Source organism: Apium graveolens, chromosome 3, assembly GCF_009905375.1.
Source record: "Apium graveolens cultivar Ventura chromosome 3, ASM990537v1, whole genome shotgun sequence".
Lineage (NCBI taxonomy): Eukaryota > Viridiplantae > Streptophyta > Magnoliopsida > Apiales > Apiaceae > Apium > Apium graveolens.
In genome coordinates, this window is record NC_133649.1 from 146,589,983 (window position 1) to 146,603,790 (window position 13,808).

General features: G+C 37.9%; 1 non-coding gene across 1 annotated transcript; it reads left to right on the top strand.

Moving 5' to 3' along the window:
* Nucleotides 1-10,275: 10,275 nt before the first annotated feature.
* On the top strand, nucleotides 10,276-10,380 carry LOC141716460 (small nucleolar RNA R71). Its single transcript, XR_012573170.1, has one exon. It is a non-coding gene; the product is annotated as a small nucleolar RNA R71 (small nucleolar RNA).
* Nucleotides 10,381-13,808: the final 3,428 nt, after the last annotated feature.

Genomic DNA, 13,808 nt, shown 5'->3' on the forward strand with positions numbered 1-13,808 from the left:
AATTCTAAACCAACAAGCATTAAGCTACTATATCACCATAACAACTAAAATCATCCTATTTAACAAAGTAAAGCTAGGGTTTGGAGATGATATACCTTCCTTGAAGTGGTGTGAGTAGCTAGGAAGCCTTAAGAAGCCTTGAGATGACTTAGGGATGCTTGGATCTTAAAGGAAAAACAAGAAAATCAAGTTAAAATTCTTGAAGTCACTATTCATTGTCTTCTTCATTGATTTCTTGAAGAAGATTGTGAATGATTTGGAGGCTTAAACTCATAGAATAGCCATAACTATGCATAAGGAATACTAGGGAATTATCTTACCAATTTAGGAAGCCTTGAACTTGGATTTTGAAAATTCTTTTCTTTGAAATAGTAAAAAGCCGAGAGTAAAGCTTGGAAGAAAGAGAGATTTTTGTGTTTTTGCTTTGATTTGATTCTTTGGTTGGTTGTTTTTGATTTGTTTTTGGGTAATTACCTTTCTAACCTTGACTTTGTGTGGTTATAAACCAACCACATCTCCTTCCTCCCTATGTCATGCTTATGTCATCATATGATGTCATCCTCCCCTCTTTGTCCTCTTCTCATTGGCTGGATGATATCATCCCCTCTAATCTCTTTGATTAACTTCCTAATTGTTTGCCTAATGACCGCTGATCTGTTATACGGTTCGCTTAACTTTCATTTTCGTTTATCGTTTGAGGGATCATACCCGGGATCTTATTACTTGGGTTTCCTTAACCTTTCTCAATACATTATAATCCTTTTATGATCCTCTCTTATTATCCTTTAATTTAAATCCTTTTTATCCTGTTACTTTATACTTAATTTTTTCCGTATCTAGTGGATTTCCGGGAAAAATCAAAGTGTTCGGAATTGGATTCTGACGATCTTTACATACACTTATATACCATATAGAGTACTAATAAAATCTCAGAATATCCATAACAGAACCCCTACATAGCGTGGCATGAAAAGTTTTCTCATTCAGCAAAAACACTATTCATAAGGGTTTCAAAAATTTTCCAAAAATTGGGGTTATTACAGTATCATTCTGTGTAAAACAAGCAGTCTGCACAGCTTCATACCAAAAGTAGGTTGGTAGCTTTGCGTCATCAAGCATAGTTCGTGCAGCTTCAATGAGAGTCATGTTCTTTCTTTCTACAACTCCATTTTGCTGTGGAGTTCCAGGTGCAGAAAATTCCTGTTTTATTCCATGCTCTTTGCAGAACTCTTCCATGATTTAATTCTTGAACTCAGTGCCATTATAACTTTATATTATTTTAACAGAATCTTTTACCAACTTATCGAGCTATCTGACATGATCAGTTAGAGTAGATGCAGTTTCATTCTTCTTGTGCAAGAAATACACCCAAGTGTATCTTGTGAACTCATCCACTATAACCATAGCATATTTCTTCTTTGCAATTGACATGACATTGACTGGACCAAATAGATCAACATGCAGTAAGTGATAAGGCTCAAGAATTGAGGATTCAGTTTTGCTCTTGAATGAAGATTTTCTTTGTTTTTCCTTTTGACATGAATCACAAAGGCCATCAGGAGCAAATACTAATTTTGGTAGTCCTCTCACAAGATCTTTCTTTACTAGCTCATTTGATGTTGTTGAAATTTAAATGAGAGAGTCTCTTGTGCCAATTCCAGCTTTCTTCAATTAATGCTCTACTTAACAGACAGATTGCAGAACCATCAGAGTTTGTTGAAAGTCCGGCTTCATATATGTTACCATGTCTGTAACCTTTCAGAACCATTTTTCCTGTAGAATTACTTACAACTTCACATTGTTCTTCAAAGAAATCCACATGATAACCTCTGTCACAGATTTGACTCACACTTAGCAGATTGTGTTTAAGTCCTAAGACAAGAGCTACTGATTTAATGATGACATTCCCAAGATTGATATTGCCATATCCTAGATCTTTCCCATATTTCCATTTCCATAAGAAACTCTTGGGCCAGCTTTCTCCACAAAGTCTGATAGCAGGGCTTTATTTCCAGTCATATGTCCTGAACATCCACTGTCCAGAACTAGGACATTTTTCTTGTTGCCCTACAATCACAAAGACCACTATTGGTTAGTTTTAAGGACCCAGACTTGCTTGGATCCTTTGGCCTTTTTAAGTTTTTTAGCATGTGCAACGGATTTAGTTTTAGAGTTTATGCTAACATGCTGTTTATCAGATTTTATATCTGACTTTGCATCAGACTTTACACTAGAAGGAATTACATTAACTTTATTTAAAAAAGGTTTTATTTGATAAAAATCATAGTATAAACTATGATATTCCTTACAAATATAAATGGAATGCCATAAACTACCACAATGAAAACAAGGATTTTATGGTTTAAACCTAAAAGACTGACTCTTAACTCCTGATCTAGGAGGTAAAGAGTTTATATCTTTATTTTTCATGCAAAAAGAAGCAAGATGGTTAGAGTTTCCACAGTTATAACATTTCTTTCTAGGAGCTTTAAGAACAGGAATATAATTATTGCTTTTATTCACACCTTCCTTTCCAGTCCTATTTTTCCTAGTTTCCTTTACCTTGTTCATATTTCTAATCTCTTTCAGCTTATGCTTAAGCTGCTTCTTAGTCATTAAACCTACGTTTACTAAGCTGGTTTGTCCTGTTTTAATTTGTCAGAAGTTGACTTTTCTTTGACTTCTGTTCTAGAATCTTTCATCTTTTCAGAATCAGACATTACAGTTTTTGCTACAAACTTAACATGATTAACTTTAGGCTTTTCAGCTTTCTTGGTAAAGTTTGGTTTAGATGACACATTTTCCTTATCTACTTTATCATCTTCAGAACCTAAGCCCTCTTTCCAGATTCCACTACTTAGTATATTCTGAGTTGTTCTGCCAGAGTTAGTCCAAGTTTTGATGATTTCTCTTTCCTTTTCTAATTCAGATTTAAGATATTTATTCAGTTTTAGCACTTCATCTCTAACATACAAAGCATCATCTCTTTCTTTCTGAGTTTGATGGAACATAACTAACTCTTTTTCAAAATAGTCATTTCTGTTTCTAAGTGCAAGACTTTCAGATGTTAATCTCTCATTTATTAAAGTCTGATCTCTAAAACTAATGAACATGGTTTTAAGATATAATCTCAACTCAGTAATATCATCAGTATGAAAAGCAAAAGTTGTTTGAGGTACCTTTAATTCAGCAGTTTCAGGACTACTATTAGCATTTGCCATCAAGGCATGGTTCACCTCATCTTCAGAATCTGAAGTGTTTGCCCAGCTTTTCTTCTTTGTGATAAGTGCATTGCCTTTATCACTTTTTCCTTTCTTGCAGTCAGGAGATATGTGGCCTCTTTTACCACAATTATAGCATTTGACATTTGAGTTGTCTCCTCTGTCAGACTTTACTCCTTTTCCTTCAGTCTTTCTGAATCCTTTCTTTTCAGAACTTCCACCTTTCCTGGAAAACTTCTTGCCCTTTTTGAATTTCATGTAGGCTATATTTATGATACCCTTCACCATAAGAGCACACAGTTGCATTATCTCTGCATCAACATCCACTTCAGATAAACTTTCAGTTTCTGAATCATCATCATCAGTATCTGATGATTCTGAATCAAACGTTATGATGAGAGCCTTTCTTTTGCCCCTCTTTGAGACAACCACTTTAGGAGATTCCTCCTCAGCTTTAAGAGTAACTGTCCTTGACTTTCTTCTGTGCCTCTTGCTCCTTTAATCCATCTCAAGTTCATGAGTCTTGAGCATACCATAAATTTCATCAAGAGTAGTTTCAGTAAGGTCATAGTTGTCTCTTATGGTAGTTGACTTCAAATCCCAATTTTCAGGAAGAGCTAAAAGGAATTTTAGATTTGAATCTTCAAGTGACTCATCAGCTTTTGAGTCAAAGTGCTCATACTCTTGAGTGAGTATAGTCTTCCTGTTCTTTTTTGATTGCATCAGTTCCCTGGTATCTTGTTTCCAAAGCATCCCATATCTCCTTTGCAGTCTTGCATCCAATTACCCCGTTTGACATGACATTATCAATTACACTATGCAGCAGAGAGCTTTGTAGGCTTATATAGTCCTTCATTAATTCAATCAAGGTATTCTGGATATGTAGCTTCCAGAAACATAGCCATCTTCACTTTCCATATAGAATACTCAGATGGTCTCAGTATGGGAACCCTAATAGTCTCATATCGACTGTGGGTTTGAGTGTTTTGAGTATCTTGAGTTTTGGTAGGCTTAGTTGGAGTTTGTGTTTGTTCAGATATGATTGATTATTTGGATCTTACTGTATGTGTGTTAACAGAAAGGCTCTGATACCACTTGTTAGGTCACACAACACTATAGAAGGGGGTTGAATATAGTGTTTATACAATCAAATCGATTTCAAACACAAGTATGTAACAGTAATCAAGTATATTCAATATAATAAACTCTGTTACAATAGAACAATTGTTCTCTCTCAGTGATGAACAATATCACTAAGAGCTGCTAGGTTACAATGTATAATGTTCTCGATAATGATAACACCTATAGTGTAAACCCTAAGCTGTGTTTATATAGTACACAATTACAAGATATCTTCTAATTGATATGGAATATAATTCTGTCTCCTAAAATATATCAATCAGATATTATTTTCTACAAGTCTTCTAGTCTTCTAACTCTTTATGCATATCTTCTATTGTTTTAGTCACGATCCTTTCCTATAAATCAGTTGCTTTCCTTATCTGAAGTATCCGCACTTAAGTCCTGATATAAATCCTGACGGCCTTAAGTTCTGATATAAGTTCTGACTTCAGAAAGTTCTAATTTCCAGTAAGTCCTGATATTAAGTTCTGAAACTAAACACAACAGATTAGACATGACATCTCAAATATATCTAACAGGGCTTCGAAAGCAGCCTCGTATACTCCACCTCAGCCTCCGGAGTTGCAAACCTGGGCCTCACACCCCCAATACTAGAAGAATCGGTCGTGCTGCTAACTTGGGTTCTTTGTCTTTTGGGCGCCATTAAATTGAAAAAAAGAGAGTAAGAGATGTGTATAAGAGAGATGTATGATTTTTAGAATTGAAAAGTGATAGAGAGGTTTGTGTATAAGTGTGTGTATTTATACGAAGAGAATTAGGTTTTAGAATAGAAGTGAGATTTGATTAAGGGAATAATGGGAGTAATGTGGTGTTTGAAACTGAATTGGAGAGGGAAATATGGAAGGTGGGAGCAAGAAATTTGGTTGTGAATTGATTTTGTATTTTTATGATTTTTTCAGGTTCAGGGAGCCAGGGCGGCCACCCCACCTGGAAGCGCGGGCGCGCCGTGCTATTGGAAAACCAGCACGGCCGCCCCGCATACCAGCACGGGCGCGCTGTGCTACTGGAGTTTCAGCGCGGCCGCCCCGTTTATCAGTGCGGGCGCGCCGTGCTACTATAGTTGGCATTGAAAATTTTCTTTTTTCTAATTTTTTTATGGTTTTCTCCTTGTTTTCTTCTTCCTCTATCTACTAATGTATAACAAACTTGGGTTGCCTCCCAAGAAGCGCTTAGTTTACGTCGTTAGCTTGACGTAGATTCTTGAGATCAAGTTGACAATAAAATGACACTAACCACTTCACGGTTTGCCGTATCCCCATAGTAATGCTTCAACCTCTATCCATTCACCTTGAATGCTTGGCCTGGATCATTCTAAAAAATCTCCACCGCTCCATATGGAAACACAGTTTTGATAATAAATGGTCCTGACCACCTCGACTTCAATTTTCCAGGAAAAAGACAGAGACGATAATTGAACAAAAGAACTTGTTGCCCCGGATTAAATGATTTGAGCACTAGACCCCTATCATGCCACCTCTTGACTTTCTCCTTATACATTTTGTTGTTCTAATACGCTTAAAGTCAAAACTCATCGAGTTCATTCAATTGAAGCATCCTTTTCTTTCCAGCTGCATCTATATCAAGGTTCAATTTCTTCAAAGCCCAATACGCTTTATGCTCCAACTCCACAGGAAAATGACATCCCTTACCATAAACCAACTGAAACGGCGACATGCCAAGTGAAGTCTTGTATGCTGTTCTGTACGCCCAAACAGCTTCATCCAGCTTCAAAGACCAATCCTTCCTTGATGGACACACAACTTTATCTAGAATACGCTTGATCTCTCTGTTAGATACCTCAGCTTGCCCATTAGTCTGTGGATGGTGGGCTGTAGCAATGCAATGATTCACATTATACCTTTGGATCTAGGAGTTAACTTGCGATTGCAAAAATGCGATCCCTCATCACTGATTATGACTCTTAGAGTCCCAAATCTTGTGAATATCTGCTTATGAAGAAAATTAAGCACTACCTTTGCATCATTTATCGGCAAAGCCTTGACTTCAACCCATTTCGAGACATAATCAACCGCCAACAAGATATACTGATTATTGCAAGATGAGATAAATGGCCCCATGAAGTCAATTCCCCAAAAATCGAAGACCTCAACCTCGAGAAGCACATTAAGAGGCATCTCATCCCTCTTGGACATATTACCAACACGCTGACATCGATCACACTTCAAAATAAACTAATGCGCATCCTTAAACAATGTAGGCCAGAAGAATCCTGCTTGAAGGATACGTTGTCTTCTCTCCACCATAGTGGCCTCCATAAACAGTCGAATGACAATCTAGCAAGATCCCCCCATTTTGCTGTACGGAATATATCTCCTGATGATTTGGTCATCTCCTTTCCTAAATAGAAACGGCTCATCCCACATGTACCACTTCACCTCATGAAGAAACTTCTTCCTTTGAGTAGATGACAAGTCTAGGGGTATAATGTTGCTCACAAGGTAGTTCACAATGTCTGCGAATGACGGTTCTTCCTCTTGTACCCCAAATAGCTGCTCATCGGGAAAAGACTCATTAATCAATGTCTTATCCTGTGAAGTTGCACTTGGATCTTCTAAATGAGAGAAATGATCAGTGAGTTGATTCTCAGTACCCTTTCTGTCCTTGATCTCTAACTCAAATTCCTGAAGTAAAAGAGCCCATCGAATCAGTCTAGGATTCGAGTCCTTCTTCAAGATGAGATAGCGAATCGCGGCATGACCAGTGAAAACTATCACCTTCGTCCCAAGGAAATAAGATCAAAACTTCTCAAAATCATAGACAATAGCCAAGAGCCCCTTCTCAGTAGTAGTATAGTTCAGTTGAGCACCATTGAGGGTCTTACTAGCATAATAGACCATATGAACTATATTGTTCTTCCTCTGCCCAAAATTGCTCTAACTGCATAGTCACTTGCATCGCACATCATTTCAAAAGGTTCATCCCAATTAGGTGCAGTTTTGACAGGTGTCATGATCAAGCTCTTCTTTAATCTCTCAAAAGTAGTTAGGCACTCGTCATCAAACTTGAAAGGGACATCTTTTTCTAGAAGATTGCACAACAGTTTAGAGATTTAAGAGAAGTCCTTGATGAAACGCCTATAGAAACCTGCATGCCCAACAAAGCTGCGGACTCCCTTAACAGAAATTGGTGGAGGAAGGTTTTCAATGACCCCCACCTTGGCTTTTTCCACCTCAAGACCTTTACTAGAGACCTTGTGCCCAAGAATGATGCCTTGTTGCACCATGAAGTGACATTTCTCCCAGTTGAGAACCAGATTGGTTTCAACACACCTTTTAAGAACAGCGCCAAGATTTTGCAAGCACTCGTCAAAAGAATCACTGAACACAGAGAAATCATCCATAAACACCTCCACATTCTGACCAATCATGTCAGAGAAGATAGCCATCATGCATCTCTGAAATGTGGCATGTGCTCCACACAAACCAAAAGAAACTCTTCTAAGGCGAAAGTCCCAAACAAACATGTGAAGGTAGTCTTTTCCTGATCCTCTGCAGCGATACAAATCTGATTATAGCCCGGATAGCCATCCAGAAGACAACAGTACTCATGCCCAGCCAATCTGTCAAGCATCTGATCAATAAAAGGAAGAGGGAAGTGATCCTTCCTTGTGGCCTTGTTCAGCTTCCTGTAATCCATGCAAACTCTCCACCCCATGACTGTTCGAGTAGGAATGAGCTCATTCTTCTCATTAGCAACCATTGTGATGCCTCCTTTCTTTGGCACACACTGAACTGAACTCACCCAAGAACTGTCAGAAATGGGATAGATGATCCCTGTATCTAGCCACTTGAGAATTTTCTTCTTCATAACTTCTTTCATGATCGGATTCAGCCTCATTTGTTGTTCAATAGTAGGCTTGCTACCTTCCTCTAACAGAATTTTATGCATGCAATAAGAAGGGCTGATTCCCTTGATATCTGCTATAGTCCATCCAATTGTCGATTTAAACTCTCTCAGAATTTTCAAAAGCTTTTCCTCATCACTTCCTGAAAGGTCAGATGTAATAATAACAGGAAAAGTAGATGCATCACCTAAAAAAAGCATACCTTAAGTGTTCAGGCAATGGTTTAAGCTCAAATGTAGGAGCTTCCTCAATAGATGGCTTGAGGCGCTTTGGAGATTTGTTCAGCTCCTCCAATCCAATAGATTCAAAAGCCATTTCCAGCCTTCGCTTCCAAGGAGAAGCATTCAAATATTGCAACTGCTCATCACCTTCGTCATCTTCACTATCTCAATTCTCCAACAAGACCTTCTCTAAGGCATCAGACCTTAACATTTGATCAAGTTCTGAAGTAACCACATAATCGACCAATTCCACTTTTAAGCACTCCTCATTATCAGTAGGGAATTTCATGGCATTGAATACATTAAATGTCACATCCTGATCCAGTACTCTCATAGTGAGTTCACCCTTCTGCACATCAATCAAGGTTCGGCCTGTAACCAAGAATGATCTTCCCAAGATTATGAGAATCTTCTTATCCTCCTCGAAATCAAGAATTACAAAATCAGCAGGAAAGATGAGTTTGTCCACCTTGACCAAAACATCCTCCACAATGCCTCGTGGATATATAATAGAATGATCGGCCAACTGTAAGGACATATAAGTAGGCTTTGGATCAGATAGGTCCAACTTTTTGAAGACAGACAAAGGCATCAGATTGATGCTAGCTCCCAAATCACATAAACACTTGTCGAATCACAAGTTTCCAATAGTGCAAGGAATAGTGAAGCTTCTAGGATCTTTAAGCTTCGGAGGCAACTGTTGTAGCACAGAGCTGCATTTTAAGAGCGACAATCTCTAAGTCATCAAGCTTCACTTTCCGAGAGAGAATACCTTTAATAAATTTTGCATAACTAGGCATTTGTTCAAGAGCTTCAGCAAAAGGTATGTTGATATGAAGTTTCTTGAAAACTTCCAAGAACTTAGAAAATTTCTTATCTAGCTTTTACTTCTGCAGCCTATTAGGAAAAGGAGGTGGAGGATAGACCTGTTTTTCCCATGTATTACCCTCAGGAGGAGTGTTGAAAACAGTTGTCTTCCTTGGTTCCAGTTCTGCTTCCTTGGCACACCTTCTTCAGCCACGACTTCAGATTCTTGAACTTGAGATTTTTTAGGATTCGCATCCTTCCCAGACCTCAATGTAATTGCCTTAACCTGCTTCTTAGCTTCTCTCTTTCCTGGCACTTCAGTGTCACTAGGGAGTGTACCAGGTTGTCGATTCAGCAAGGTATTAGCAATTTGCCCAATTTGATTCTCCAAGGTCTTGATAGAAATGACTTAGCTCTTGCACACGAGCCTCAACTCCTCTAGTTCAGATTTTTCATTACATTGAGGTAACTACTGAAGTTGGAGTTGTTGCCTTGGTGCATATTGCGGCTGTTGAAAACCAGGACGGTTGTATTATTTTGCTGTATATGGCTGATAAGGTTGTTGCACCGCATTCTGAGTGTTGCTCCACCCGAAGTTAGGATGATTACGGTTGTTGGATGATAAGTGGCTGGAGCTGGTTGCTTCGATCTATGAAAGTTGCTCATGAACTGAGCAGATTCACTAGAAATAGCACACTGCTCCGTCTCATGCGCACCAGCACAAAGCTCACATACACTTGTGATATGATTAACTCCAAAATTAGCCAAAGAATCCACCTTCATCGTCAAAGCTTGAATCTGAGCAACTGCTGTGTCCACTTCCAGAATTTTTGCTACTTTACTTTGAGGAATTCTCTGAGTTGGGTTCTGGTATTCATTAGCAGCCATCAGTTTAATCAATTCATAAGCTTCATCATAGCTTTTGGCCCATAAGGATCCTCCTGATGCTGCATCAAGCATGGGTCTAGAAGTAGCACCCAACCCATTATAAAAGCAGTTAATGATCATCCAGTCAGGCATCCCATGATGACGACACTTTCTAAGCATCTTTTTATAGCGATCCCAAGCCTCACACAAAGATTCTCCTGTTTGCTGCACAAATTGAGAGAGCATTTCTGATTGTTCAGGCGAAAACACGCGCTAAAATTACATGCAAGTATATGCGTTCACAAGTAGTATACGATATAAATCAGATTCGTTCCCACAGAGACTCTTTTTAGTTAACTTAAGATTATACACCTATGCAACAATGGTATGGCTATCGCTCAATGCTAAGACAATAACAAATTGAGATGTTTATAACTAAGATTATACTAACATGCAATTAACTAAGAATAAAAGTGATTGAATTAACTATATGAGACAAACATGAGATTCTAACTTCATTACTGCTTCATTCAAAGTCATTGTTCTTAACCTTAGCATGTAATGGTGATGACAACTAATCAAATAACACGAAATTAGTAAATGCCAACCTTCGTTGTACGAATACCCTACTACTAGACATCCACAAAAGAGATAGAAGCTGAATAGACACCAATTATGTTGAGACCCTATATGTCTATATGATTTGACAACATAAAGGTTTAATGCGCAAGTTATCTATCATGATTACATAGGGCAAGTAAGATGGTTAAAATTACCTACGAATCATGCATAACAATTATACATGAATCTATGCTACCATGGCAAGTTCTAAATCTCTATATTCACTGTCGCTTCAATAGAGATTAACATGCTATCTTATATGTTAGCTATACACATAAGACGAATAAGCACAACCAATACTAGGATATCAATCAATCACCACACACCAAGATATTGAAAAAAATTAATTATAGAAATCCATAAGTAAATCCGTTAGAACCTCACGATAATAATTAGTTCATAATCGAACTCATCGTCACCATGGGTTCCAATGAAAACATGATAATAAACAATATAAGAGTACTAGGGTTTAAAGACAAATCGAAAACAAGCATCCGAAGTACAACTATAATGAAGAATACAAAAGTCTTCTTCTCTATAGCCTTCTCGTACGCTCTATGTCTTCTTATTGCTTTTCCCTCGCTCCTTGGGGTTAAAAACGTCTTTTTATTGATATATATAGGCTCCAGGATGACCAGGACTCTTAACATCGTCAATTTCTACTAAAATCAGGATTCTGGGGAAAAAATCGGGGCGGGGAGGCTGCGCTGAATTTGGCAAAAATGCGGCGCGGGCGCGCTGGTTTCGGGGCGGCCGCGCTTGCTTTCTGGATTTTTCTGCTGATTCTTTTTTTGGCCATATCTTGAGTTCTACTCGTCAGAAATAGGCGATTTAAATGCCCACGCGAAGCTAAAGAGATTATATACAACTTGAGAATGGCCTAGATTTTCAATTCTGATCTCTTTTCAGCATATTTTAATGAAAAACTTCTTTCTTCATCCAACTAGTGCCTGCAATGCAATAACGCAAAAACACATCAAAAATACCAACAACTTGAGTCCAAAACACCAACTTAAGCCTGTAATGAAGTGTTCCAAGTACATATAAAATCCACTTATCACACCCCCAAACTTAATTCAATGCTTGTCCTCAAGCATAAACAGACTCAAAAACTATAAAATAAACCTAATACATGAATGCAACTACGTGAATGCAACTAAATGATAATGCGATCGATCCCCTCAGAATAACCATAACCAAATGAATAAGCCAACGCCTCTAAGAATGCAATAACTCAAAAAAGAATTGGAATAAATCTCACAAATCAACTCACAAACCAGAACGTGCGTTTGTGGAATGCTTAACAGATATACTCTTGATACTAGATCAATAACCATAATTTATCTTTCATCAAAACAATCATAAGTTTATAACTAGAATAGACGTTAAACGCATAATGACTCACAACACCTCATTTCTACTAGAGTTATACAAGGATTCATGCTATTATTGAAAACATAACAAAGATGTTTATTTGACCGTGCAATGAATAAGGTCCCAAAAGACTTATGCAATAATACCCATGTAGAGAGCGTTAGGTTAGCGGATCCCAGACTATCAAAGCCTTAGGTCACTAGGTACAAAGTCCCCTAGGACTTAATAACTCGAGTATTAAAGAGCTCACTCTTGATCAATTATGCACAAACATACATATTATTTTCTTTCTTCTTTTTTTTTTCTCTTTTTTTCAACAATTTCTGAATGGGTGCGTTTCGCTCCATCTCATTCAACCCTAGACTACTCATAAAAATATGAGCCGGCTATTAGCCATTTGACGCCTAGCCTTATTCACAACTAGCAATGAAATCCAAGTTTTTCTCCAGATTAAAATTCAGTATTTTTATGTCATTACGAGAATATCATAAATTTTAAATACAACCAAGTGATTAAATCTCAACAACAGACAAGTATGATCATGATCTAGATCAAAAGCAACCCTATAAGACTTTGTGAAAATATTTGTTTCTGGCATGCAAATCAATTCATTAGGACTTAAACATCCCTCTATTCATCATCATTACACTCACATCAACATCAACCAATCAATCATAAATAGCTCAACCTAATGGATCATGTTATATGCATGCAAATGCAACTATATGGACTCACATAATAACACGAACAAAAATGCTAACAAATATGTCCTAAATGAACAATCATGCAAAAATATGAATGAACTACAACTAAACATGCAATATGAATCTATATGAATCTATATGGACACACACAAACTAATCCTTACATTATCACCCCCACACTTAAAATTTTTAATGTCCTCATTGAAGGTAATAATAAGGATTTGAGGCATACCTAGTTGTCAGGAGGATTACCCTCCTCGGGTGGAGGATCAGGTGTCCAATCAAGAGCATGTGTCAAATCTTCAGCACAACATCGGTGGATGTCATGCATGGCCTCAATACGCCGAATCAACCTTCTATATTGCCCATCACCAACACCAGTCCTATCAACTGCCTGCCGCACATGAGAAAAACCCTCTATAGGCACGGGAGGATCCGTCCAGCCACTCTCTACATCATCAAAAATATATCCCAACCCCTTATCATGGGGTGCACCTAATAATACATAACTCAAGTGATGTGGCAATGGGTTGAGCTCAAGTGTGGGAGCTTCTTCAATCGATGGTTGAAAACGCTCCTGAGAAAGTTTTTTCTCTATTAATCCAAGAGAATCGAATGGCATCTCTAACTTCCTCTTCCATGGAGGTGCATTCAAAACCTGTAGTTGATATGCTCCTTCTCATCTTCAATAACTGATTCCCCTATTAAGGCTCTCCTTAAGGTATCTGAATTTGGCAATTGCTCAAGTTTCTAATTCACGACAGAGTCGACCCACTCTACTTTAAAGCTGCTCTTTATCTGTGGGCAACTTTATTACTTTGAACACAGTAAAAGTGACCTTTTGATCACGAACCTTCATCGTAAGCTCTCCTTTTTGCACATTGATCATAGTTCGGCCTGTAGCCGAAAATGGTCTTCCCAAGATGATGGGAATCTTCTTATTTTCCTCAAAGTCCAGAATTATAAAATCAACAGGGAATATGAG